Genomic DNA, 13,544 nt, shown 5'->3' with positions numbered 1-13,544 from the left:
TGTATCCCCTGGACCTTCGTATTGACGATGAAACACAGAAATTGCATCCGAATTTCATACAAAAGGCACAATGCCGACTTAAGTACAAGAGGACTGACACTCTAACTTTCAATGATTTGAACCTCACCTGTGAGTCCAGTTTTAGTTTCCGATGCTTCACTTCAGGTTCACTGTATTCCTTGGACCTTCTTATTGACGATGAAACACAGAAATTGCATACGAATTTAATAGAAAAGGCACAATGCCGACTTAAGTACAAGAGGGTTGACCATCTAACTTTCTATCATTTGAACCTATCCTGTGAGTCCAGTTTTAGATTGCGATGCTTCACTTCAGGTTTACTGGATCCCTTGGACCGTCTTATTGACGATGAAACACACAAATTGCATCCGAATTTAATGCAAAAGGCACACTGACGACTTAAGTACAAGAGGGCTGACACTCTAACTTTCAATGATTTGAACCTCACCTGTGAGTCCAGTTTTAGTTTCCGATGCTTCACTTCAGGTTTACTGTATCCCTTGCACCTTGTTGTTGACGATGAAACACAGAAATTGCATCCGAATTTAATAGAAAAGACACAACGCCGACTTAAGTACAAGAGGACTGACACTCTAACTTTCTATGATTTAAACCCCTCCTGTGAGTCCAGTTTTAGATTCCGATGCTTCACTTCAGGTTTACTGTAATCCTTGGACCTTCTTATTGACGATGAAACACAGAAATTGCATCCGAATTTAATACAAAACGCACAATGCCGACTTCAGTACAAGAGGACTGACCATCTAACTTTCTATCATTTGAACCTATCCTGTGAGTCCAGTTTGAGATTCCGATGCTTAACTTAGGTTTACTGTATACCTTGGACCTTCTTATCGACGGTGAAGCACAGAAATTGCATCGGAATTAAATTCGAAGGGCATAATGCCGACTTAAGTACAAGATGACTGACTCTCTACCTTTCTATGATTTGAACCTCTCCTGTGAGTTCAGTTTCAGATTCCGATGCTTCACTTCAGGTTTACTGTATCCCTTGGACCTTCTTATTGACGATGAAACACAGAAATTGCAGCCGAATTTAATACAAAACGCACAAGGCCGACTTAATTACAAAAGGTCTGACACTCTAACTTTCTATGATTTGAACCTCTCCTGTGAGTCCAGTTTTAGATTCCGATGCTTCACTAAAGGTTTTCTGTATCCCTTGGACCTTCTTATTGACGATGAAACACAGAAATTGCATCCCAATTTAGTAAAAAAGGCACAATGCCGACTTAAGTACAAGAGGGCTGGCACTCTAACTTTCTATGATTTGAACCTCTCCTGTGAGTCCAGATTTAGATTCGGATGCTTCACTTCAGGTTTACTGTATACCTTGGACCTTCTTATCGACGGTGAAGCACAGAAATTGCATCGGAATTAAATTCGAAGGGCATAATGCCGACTTAAGTACAAGATGACTGACTCTCTACCTTTCTATGATTTGAACCTCTCCTGTGAGTTCAGTTTCAGATTCCGATGCTTCACTTCAGGTTTACTGTATCCCTTGGACCTTCTTATTGACGATGAAACACAGAAATTGCAGCCGAATTTAATACAAAACGCACAAGGCCGACTTAATTACAAAAGGTCTGACACTCTAACTTTCTATGATTTAAACCTCTCCTGTGAGTCCAGTTTTAGATTCCAATGCTTCACTTCAGGTATACTGTATCCTTTGGACCTTCTTATTGTCGATGAAACACCGAAATTGCATCCGAATTTAATACAAAAAGCACAATGCTGACTTAAATACAAAAGGAATGACACTCGTAACATTCTATCATTTGAAACTCTCCTATGAGTAGAGTTTTAGATTCCGATGCTTCACTTCAGGTTTACTGTATCCCTTGGACCTTCTTATTGACGATGAAAGACAGAAATTGCATCCGAATTTAATACAAAAGGCACAATGCCGAGTTAAGTACAAGGGGACTGACACTCTAACTTTCTATGATTTGAACCTCTCCTGTGAGTCCAGTTTTAGATTCCGATGCTTCACTTCAGGTTTACTGTATCCCTTGGACCTTGTTATTGACGATGAAACACGGAAATTGCATCCGAGTTTAAAGCGAAAGGCACAATGCCGACTTAAGTACAAGAAGACTGACACTCTAACTTTCTATGATTTGAACCTCTCCTGTGAGTCCCGTTTTCGGTTCCGATGCTTCACTTCAGGTTTACTTTATACCTTGGACCATGTTATTGATGATGAAGCACAGAAATTGCATCCCAATTTAATACAAAAGGCACAATGCCGACTTAAGTACAAGAGGACTTACCATCTAACTTTCTATGATTTGAAGCTCTCCTGTGAATCCAGTTTTAGATTGCGATGCTTCACTTCAGGTTTACTGTATCCCTTGGACCTTCTTATTGACGATGAAACACACAAATTGCATCCGAATTTAATGCAAAAGACACAATGACGACTTAAGTACAGGAGGACTGACACTCCACTTTCTATGATTTGAACCTCTCCTGTGTGTCCAGTTTTAGATTCCGATGCTTCAGTTCAGGTTTACTGTATCCCTTGGACCCTCTTATTGACGATGAAACCCATAAATTGCATCCGAATTTAATACAAAAAGCACAATGCCTACTTAAGTACAAGAGGACTGACACTCTAACTTTCTATGTTTTAAACCCCTCCTGTGAGTCCAGTTTCAGATTCCGATGCTTCACTTCAGGTTTACTGTAAACCTTGGCCCTTCTTATTGACGATGAAACACAGAAATTGCATCCGAATTTAAAACAAAAGGCACACTCCCGACTTAAGTACAAGAGGACTGACCATCTAACTTTCTATCATTTGAACCTCTCCTGTTAGTCCAGTTTGAGATTCCAATGCTTCACTTCAGGTTTAATGTATACCCTGGACCTTCTTATCGACGATGAAGCACAGAAATTGCATCGAAATTAATTTCAAAGGGCATAATTTCGACTTAAGTACAGGAGGACTGACTCTCTAACTTTCTATGATTTGTACCTCTCCTGTGAGTCCAGTTTTAGATTCCGATGCTTCACTTCAGGTTTACTGTATCCCTTGGACCTTCTTGTTGACGATGAAACACAGAAATTGCATCCGAATTTAATACAAAAGGCACAATGCCGACCTAAGTACAAAAGGACTGGCACTCTAACTTTTTATGAATTGATCCTCTCCTGTGAGTCCAGTTTTAGATTCCGATGCTTCACTTTAGGTTTACTTCATTCCTTGGACCATCTTATTGACGATGAAGCACAGAAATTGCATCCGAATGTAATACAAAAGGCACAATGCCGAAATAAGTACAAGAGAACTGACACTCTAACTTTCTATGATTTGAACCTCTCCTGTAAGTCCAGTTTTAGATTACGATGTTCCACCTTAGGTTTACTGTATCCCTTTAACCTTCTTATTGACGATGAAACACAGAAATTGCATCCGAATTTAATACAAAAGTTACAATGCCGACTTAAGTACAAGAGGACTGACACTCTAACTTTCTATGATTTGAACCTCTTCTGTGAGTCCAGTTTCAGATTCCGATGCTTCACTTCAGGTTTACCGTATCCCTTGGACCTTCTTATTAACAGTGAAACACAGAAATTGCATCCGAATTTAATACAAAAGGCACAATGCCGAGTTAAGTACAAGAGGACTGACACTCTAACTTTCTATGATTTGAACCTCTCCTGTGTGTCCAGGTTTAGATTCCGATGTTTCACTTCAGGTTTACTGTATCCCTTGGACCTTCTTATTGACGATGAAACACAGAAATTGCATCCGAATTTAATACAAAAGGCACAATGCCGACTTAAATACAAAAGGACTGACACTCTAACTTTCTATGATTTGAACCTCTCCTGTGAGTCCAGTTTAGATTCCGATGCTTCACTCCAGGTCTACTGTATCCCTTGGACCTTCTTATTGACAATGAAACACAGATATTGCATCCGAATTAAATACAAAAGGCACAATGCCGACTTAAGTACAAGAGGACTGACACTCTATCTTTCTATGACTTGAACCTCTCTTGTGACTCCAGTTTTAGAATCCGATGCTTCACTTAAGGTTTACTGTATCCCTTGGACCTTCTTGTTAACGATGAAACACAGAAATTGCATCCGAATTTAATACAAAAGTCACAATGCCGACTTAAGTACAAGAGGACTGACACTCTAACTTTCTATGATTTTAACCTCTCCTGTGAGTCCAGTTTTAGATTCTGATGCTTCACTTCAGGTTTACTGTACCCCTTGGACCTTCTTATTATCGATGAAACACAGAAATTGCATCCGAATTTAATACAAAAGGCACAATGCCGACTTAAGTACAAGAGGACTGACACTCTAACTTTCTATGATTTAAACCCCTCCTGTGAGTCCAGTTTTAGATCCCGATGCTTCACTTCAGGTTTACTGTAACCCTTGGACCTTCTTATTGACGATGAAACACAGAAATTGCATCCGAATTTAATACAAAACGCACAATGCCGACTTCAGTACAAGAGGACTGACCATCTAACTTTCTATCATTTGAACCTCTCCTGTGAGTCCAGTTTGAGATTCCGATGCTTCACTTCAGGTTTACTGTATACCTTGGACCTTCTTATCGACGGTGAAGCACAGAAATTGCATCGGAATTAAATTCGAAGGGCATAATGCCGACTTAAGTACAAGATGACTGACTCTCTACCTTTCTATGATTTGAACCTCTCCTGTGAGTTCAGTTTCAGATTCCGATGCTTCACTTCAGGTTTACTGTATCCCCTGGACCTTCTTATTGACGATGAAACACAGAAATTGCATCCGAATTTAATACAAAACGCACAAGGCCGACTTAATTACAAAAGGTCTGACACTCTAACTTTCTATGATTTGAACCTCTCCTGTGAGTCCAGTTTTAGATTCCGATACTTCACTTCAGGTTTACTGTATCCCTTGGACCTTCTTGTTGACGATGAAACACAGAAATTGCATCCGAATTTAATACAAAAGGCACAATGCCGACCTAAGTACAAAAGGACTGGCACTCTAACTTTTTATGAATTGATCCTCTCCTGCGAGTCCAGTTTTAGATTCCGATGCTTCACTTTAGGTTTACTTTATTCCTTGGACCATCTTATTGACGATGAAGCACAGAAATTGCATCCGAATGTAATACAAAAGGCACAATGCCGAAATAAGTACAAGAGAACTGACACTCTAACTTTCTATGATTTGATCCTCTCCTGTAAGTCCAGTTTTAGATTACGATGTTCCACCTTAGGTTTACTGTATCCCTTTAACCTTCTTATTGACGATGAAACACAGAAATTGCATCCGAATTTAATACAAAAGTTACAATGCCGACTTAAGTACAAGAGGACTGACACTCTAACTTTCTATGATTTGAACCTCTTCTGTGAGTCCAGTTTCAGATTCCGATGCTTCACTTCAGGTTTACCGTATCCCTTGGACCTTCTTATTAACAGTGAAACACAGAAATTGCATCCGAATTTAATACAAAAGGCACAATGCCGAGTTAAGTACAAGAGGACTGACACTCTAACTTTCTATGATTTGAACCTCTCCTGTGTGTCCAGGTTTAGATTCCGATGTTTCACTTCAGGTTTAATGTATACCCTGGACCTTCTTATTGACGATGAAACACAGAAATTGCATCCGAATTTAATACAAAAGGCACAATGCCGACTTAAATACAAAAGGACTGACACTCTAACTTTATATGATTTGAACCTCTCCTGTGAGTCCAGTTTAGATTCCGATGCTTCACTCCAGGTCTACTGTATCCCTTGGACCTTCTTATTGACAATGAAACACAGATATTGCATCCGAATTAAATACAAAAGGCACAATGCCGACTTAAGTACAAGAGGACTGACACTCTATCTTTCTATGACTTGAACCTCTCTTGTGACTCCAGTTTTAGAATCCGATGCTTCACTTAAGGTTTACTGTATCCCTTGGACCTTCTTATTAACGATGAAACACAGAAATTGCATCCGAATTTAATACAAAAGTCACAATGCCGACTTAAGTACAAGAGGACTGACACTCTAACTTTCTATGATTTTAACCTCTCCTGTGAGTCCAGTTTTAGATTCTGATGCTTCACTTCAGGTTTACTGTACCCCTTGAACCTTCTTATTATCGATGAAACACAGAAATTGCATCCGAATTTAATACAAAAGGCACAATGCCGACTTAAGTACAAGAGGACTGACACTCTAACTTTCTATGATTTAAACCCCTCCTGTGAGTCCAGTTTTAGATCCCGATGCTTCACTTCAGGTTTACTGTAACCCTTGGACCTTCTTATTGACGATGAAACACAGAAATTGCATCCGAATTTAATACAAAACGCACAATGCCGACTTCAGTACAAGAGGACTGACCATCTAACTTTCTATCATTTGAACCTCTCCTGTGAGTCCAGTTTGAGATTCCGATGCTTCACTTCAGGTTTACAGTATACCTTGGACCTTCTTATCGACGGTGAAGCACATAAATTGCATCGGAATTAAATTCGAAGGGCATAATGCCGACTTAAGTACAAGATGACTGACTCTCTACCTTTCTATGATTTGAACCGCTCCTGTGAGTTCAGTTTCAGATTCCGATGCTTCACTTCAGGTTTACTGTATCCCTTGGACCTTCTTATTGACGATGAAACACAGAAATTGCATCCGAATTTAATACAAAACGCACAAGGCCGACTTAATTACAAAAGGTCTGACACTCTAACTTTCTATGATTTGAACCTCTCCTGTGAGTCCAGTTTTAGATTCCGATGCTTCACTTCAGGTTTTCAGTATCCCTTGGACCTTCTTATTGACGATGAAACACAGAAATTGCATCCCAATTTAGTAAAAAAGGCACAATGCCGACTTAAGTACAAGAGGGCTGGCACTCTAACTTTCTATGATTTGAACCTCTCCTGTGAGTCCAGATTTAGATCCCGATGCTTCACTTCAGGTTTACTGTATACCTTGGACCATCTTATTGACGATGAAGCACAGAAATTGCATCCGAATTTAATACAAAAGGCACAATGCCTACTTCAGTACAAGAGGACTGACACTCTAATTTTCTATGATTTAAACCTCTCCTGTGAGTCCAGTTTTAGATTCCGATGCTTCACTTCAGGTATACTGTATCCTTTGGACCTTCTTATTGACGATGAAACACCGAAATTGCATCCGAATTTAATACAAAAAGCACAATGCTGACTTAAATACAAAAGAAATGACACTCGTAACATTCTATCATTTGAAACTCTCCTATGAGTAGAGTTTTAGATTCCGATGCTTCACTTCAGGTTTACTGTATCCCTTGGACCTTCTTATTGACGATGAAACACAGAAATTGCATCCGAATTTAATACAAAAGGCACAATGCCGAGTTAAGTACAAGGGGACTGACACTCTAACTTTCTATGATTTGAACCTCTCCTGTGAGTCCAGTTTTAGATTCCGATGCTTCACTTCAGGTTTACTGTATCCCTTGGACCTTGTTATTGACGATGAAACACGGAAATTGCATCCGAGTTTAAAGCGAAAGGCACAATGCCGACTTAAGTACAAGAAGACTGACACTCTAATTTTCTATGATTTGAACCTCTCCTGTGAGTCCCGTTTTCGGTTCCGATGCTTCACTTCAGGTTTACTTTATACCTTGGACCATGTTATTGACGATGAAGCACAGAAATTGCATCCCAATTTAATACAAAAGGCACAATGCCGACTTAAGTACAAGAGGACTTACCATCTAACTTTCTATGATTTGAAGCTCTCCTGTGAATCGAGTTTTAGATTGCGATGCTTCACTTCAGGTTTACTGTATCCCTTGGACCTTCTTATTGACGATGAAACACACAAATTGCATCCGAATTTAATGCAAAAGACACAATGACGACTTAAGTACAGGAGGACTGACACTCCTCTTTCTATGATTTGAACCTCTCCTGTGTGTCCAGTTTTAGATTCCGATGCTTCAGTTCAGGTTTACTGTATCCCTTGGACCTTCTTATTGACGATGAAACACATAAATTGCATCCGAATTTAATACAAAAAGCACAATGCCTCCTTAAGTACAAGAGGACTGACACACTAACTTTCTATGATTTAAACCCCTCCTGTGAGTCCAGTTTCAGATTCCGATGCTTCACTTCAGGTTTACTGTAAACCTTGGCCCTTCTTATTGACGATGAAACACAGAAATTGCATCCGAATTTAAAACAAAAGGCACAATCCCGACTTAAGTACAAGAGGACTGACCATCTAACTTTCTATCATTTGAACCTCTCCTGTTAGTCCAGTTTGAGATTCCAATGCTTCACTTCAGGTTTACTGTATATCTTGGACCTTCTTATCGACGATGAAGTACAGAAATTGCATCGAAATTAATTTCAAAGGGCATAATTTCGACTTAAGTACAAGAGGACTGACTCTCTAACTTTCTATGATTTGTACCTCTCCTGTGAGTCCAGTTTTAGATTCCGATGCTTCACTTCAGGTTTACTGTATCCCTTGGACCTTCTTGTTGACGATGAAACACAGAAATTGCATCCGAATTTAATACAAAAGGCACAATGCCGACCTAAGTACAAAAGGACTGGCACTCTAACTTTTTATGAATTGATCCTCTCCTGTGAGTCCAGTTTTAGATTCCGATGCTTCACTTTAGGTTTACTTTATACCTTGGACCATCTTATTGACGATGAAGCACAGAAATTGCATCCGAATGTAATACAAATGGCACAATGCCGAAATAAGTACAAGAGAACTGACACTCTAACTTTCTATGATTTGAACCTCTCCTGTAAGTCCAGTTTTAGATTACGATGTTCCACCTTAGGTTTACTGTATCCCTTTAACCTTCTTATTGACGATGAAACACAGAAATTGCATCCGAATTTAATAGAAAAGGTACAATGCCGAGTTAAGTACAAGAGGACTGACACTCTAACTTTCTATGATTTGAACCTCTCCTGTGTGTCCAGGTTTAGATTCCGATGTTTCACTTCAGGTTTACTGTATCCCTTGGACCCTCTTATTGACGATGAAACACAGAAATTGCATCCGAATTTAATACAAAAGGCACAATGCCGACTTAAATACAAAAGGACTGACACTCTAACTTTCTATGATTTGAACCTCTCCTGTGAGTCCAGTTTAGATTCCGATGCTTCACTCCAGGTCTACTGTATCCCTTGGACCTTCTTATTGACAATGAAACACAGATATTGCATCCGAATTAAATACAAAAGGCACAATGCCGACTTAAGTACAAGAGGACTGACACTCTATCTTTCTATGACTTGAACCTCTCTTGTGACTCCAGTTTTAGAATCCGATGCTTCACTTAAGGTTTACTGTATCCCTTGGACCTTCTTATTAACGATGAAACACAGAAATTGCATCCGAATTTAATACAAAAGTCACAATGCCGACTTAAGTACAAGAGGACTGACACTCTAACTTTCTATGATTTTAACCTCTCCTGTGAGTCCAGTTTTAGATTCTGATGCTTCACTTCAGGTTTACTGTACCCCTTGGACCTTCTTATTATCGATGAAACACAGAAATTGCATCCGAATTTAATACAAAAGGCACAATGCCGACTTAAGTACAAGAGGACTGACACTCTAACTTTCTATGATTTGAACCTCTCCTGTGAGTCCAGTTTTAGATTCCAATGCTTCACTTCAGATTTACTGTATCCCTTGGACCTTCTTATTGACGATGAAACACAGAAATTGCATCCGAATCTAATTCAAAAGGCACAATGCTGACTTAAACACAAAAGGAATGACACTCTAACTTTCTATGATTTGAACCTCTCCTGTGAGTCCCGTTTTAAATTCCGATGCTTCGCTTTAGGTTTACTGTATCCCTTGCACCTTGTTGTTGACGATGAAACACAGAAATAGCATCCGAATTTAATACAAAAGACACAACGCCGACTTAAGTACAAGAGGACTGACACTCTAACTTTCTATGATTTAAACCCCTCCTGTGAGTCCAGTTTTAGATTCCGATGCTTCACTTCAGGTTTACTGTAACCCTTGGACCTTCTTATTGACGATGAAACACAGATATTGCATCCGAATTTAATACAAAACGCACAATGCCGACTTCAGTACAAGAGGACTGACCATCTAACTTTCTATCATTTGAACCTCTCCTGTGAGTCCAGTTTGAGATTCCGATGCTTCACTTCAGGTTTACTGTATACCTTGGACCTTCTTATCGACGGTGAAGCACAGAAATTGCATCGGAATTAAATTCGAAGGGCATAATGCCGACTTAAGTACAAGATGACTGACTCTCTACCTTTCTATGATTTGAACCTCTCCTGTCAGTTCAGTTTCAGATTCCGATGCTTCACTTCAGGTTTACTGTATCCCTTGGACCATCTTATTGACGATGAAACACAGAAATTGCATCCGAATTTAATACAAAACGCACAAGGCCGACTAAATTACAAAAGGTCTGACACTCTAACTTTCTATGATTTGAACCTCTCCTGTGAGTCCAGTTTTAGATTCCGATGCTTCACTTCAGGTTTTCTGTATCCCTTGGACCTTCTTATTGACGATGAAACACAGAAATTGCATCCCAATTTAGTAAAAAAGGCACAATGCCGACTTAAGTACAAGAGGGCTGGCACTCTAACTTTCTATGATTTGAACCTCTCCTGTGAGTCCAGATTTAGATTCCGATGCTTCACTTCAGGTTTACTGTATACCTTGGACCATCGTATTGACGATGAAGCACAGAAATTGCATCCGAATTTAATACAAAAGGCACAATGCCTACTTCAGTACAAGAGGACTGACACTCTAATTTTCTATGATTTAAACCTCTCCTGTGAGTCCAGTTTTAGATTCCGATGCTTCACTTCAGGTATACTGTATCCTTTGGACCTTCTTATTGACGATGAAACACCGAAATTGCATCCGAATTTAATACAAAAAGCACAATGCTGACTTAAATACAAAAGGAATGACACTCGTCACATTCTATCATTTGAAACTCTCCTATGAGTAGAGTTTTAGATTCCGATGCTTCACATCAGGTTTACTGTATCCCTTGGACCTTCTTATTGACGATGAAACACCGAAATTGCATCCGAATTTAATACAAAAAGCAAAGCACAATGCTGACTTAAATACAAAAGGAATGACACTCGTAACATTCTATCATTTGAAACTCTCCTATGGGTAGAGTTTTAGATTCCGATGCTTCACATCAGGTTTACTGTATAACTTGGACCTTCTTATCGACGATGAAGTACAGAAATTGCATCGAAATTAATTTCAAAGGTCATAATTTCGACTTAAGTACAAGAGGACTGACTCTCTAACTTTCTATGATTTGTACCTCTCCTGTGAGTCCAGTTTTAGATTCCGATGCTTCACTTCAGGTTTACTGTATCCCTTGGACCTTCTTGTTGACGATGAAACACAGAAATTGCATCCGAATTTAATACAAAAGGCACAATGCCGACCTAAGTACAAAAGGACTGGCACTCTAACTTTTTATGAATTGATCCTCTCCTGTGAGTCCAGTTTTAGATTCCGATGCTTCACTTTAGGTTTACTTTATACCTTGGACCATCTTATTGACGATGAAGCACAGAAATTGCATCCGAATGTAATACAAAAGTCACAATGCCGACTTAAGTACGAGAGGACTGACACTCTAACTTTCTATGATTTGAACCTCTCCTGTGAGTCCAGTTTTAGATTCCAATGCTTCACTTCAGATTTACTGTATCCCTTGGACCTTCTTATTGACGATGAAACACAGAAATTGCATCCGAATCTAATACAAAAGGCACAATGCTGACTTAAACACAAAAGGAATGACACTCTAACTTTCTATGATTTGAACCTCTCCTGTGAGTCCCGTTTTAAATTCCGATGCTTCGCTTCAGGTTTACTGTATCCCTTGCACCTTGTTGTTGACGATGAAACACAGAAATTGCATCCGAATTTAATACAAAAGACACAACGCCGACTTAAGTACAAGAGGACTGACAATCTAACTTTCTATGATTTAAACCCCTCCTGTGAGTCCAGTTTTAGATTGCGATGCTTCACTTCAGGTTTACTGTATCCCTTGGACCTTCTTATTGACGATGAAACACACAAATTGCATCCGAATTTAATGCAAAAGACACAATGACGACTTAAGTACAGGAGGACTGACACTCCACTTTCTATGATTTGAACCTCTCCTGTGTGTCCAGTTTTAGATTCCGATGCTTCAGTTCAGGTTTACTGTATCCCTTGGACCTTCTTATTGACGATGAAACACATAAATTGCATCCGAATTTAAAACAAAAGGCACAATCCCGACTTAAGTACAAGAGGACTGACCATCTAACTTTCTATCATTTGAACCTCTCCTGTTAGTCCAGTTTGAGATTCCAATGCTTCACTTCACGTTTACTGTATACCTTGGACTTTCTTATCGACGATGAAGCACAGAAATTGCATCGAAATTAATTTCAAAGGGCATAATTTCGACTTAAGTACAAGAGGACTGACTCTCTAACTTTCTATGATTTGTACCTCTCCTGTGAGTCCAGTTTTAGATTCCGAAGCTTCACTTCAGGTTTACTGTATCCCTTGGACCTTCTTATTGACGATGAAACACAGAAATTGCATCCGAATTTAATACAAATGGCACAATGCCGACCTAAGTACAAGACGACTGGCATTCTAACTTTTTATGAATTGATCCTCTCCTGTGAGTCCAGTTTTAGATTCCGATGCTTCACATTAGGTTTACTGTATGCCTTGGACCATCTTATTGACGATGAAGCACAGAAATTGCATCCGAATGGAATACAAAAGGCACAATGCCGAAATAAGTGCAAGAGAACTGACACTCTAACTTTCTATGATTTGAACCTCTCCTGTAAGTCCAGTTTTAGATTACGATGTTCCACCTTAGGTTTACTGTATCCCTTTAACCTTCTTATTGACGATGAAACACAGAAATTGCATCCGAATTTAATACAAAAGTCACAATGCCGACTTAAGTACAAGAGGACTGACACTCTAACTTTCTATTATTTGAACCTCTTCTGTGAGTCCAGTTTCAGATTCCGATGCTTCACTTCAGATTTACCGTATCCCTTGGCCCTTCTTATTAACAGTGAAACACAGATATTGCATCCGAATTAAATACAAAAGGCACAATGCCGACTTAAGTACAAGAGGACTGACACTCTATCTTTCTATGACTTGAACCTCTCTTGTGACTCCAGTTTTAGAATCCGATGCTTCACTTAAGGTTTACTGTATCCCTTGGACCTTCTTATTAACGATGAAACACAGAAATTGCATCCGAATTTAATACAAAAGTCACAATGCCGACTTAAGTACAAGAGGCCTGACACTCTTACTTTCTATGATTTTAACCTCTCCTGTGAGTCCAGTTTTAGATTCTGATGCTTCACTTCAGGTTTACTGTATCCCTTGGACCTTCTTATTATCGATGAAA

This window comes from Schistocerca serialis, chromosome 12 (assembly GCF_023864345.2).
Source record: "Schistocerca serialis cubense isolate TAMUIC-IGC-003099 chromosome 12, iqSchSeri2.2, whole genome shotgun sequence".
NCBI classification, from domain to species: domain Eukaryota; kingdom Metazoa; phylum Arthropoda; class Insecta; order Orthoptera; family Acrididae; genus Schistocerca; species Schistocerca serialis.
This window is presented reverse-complemented; position numbering follows the sequence as displayed.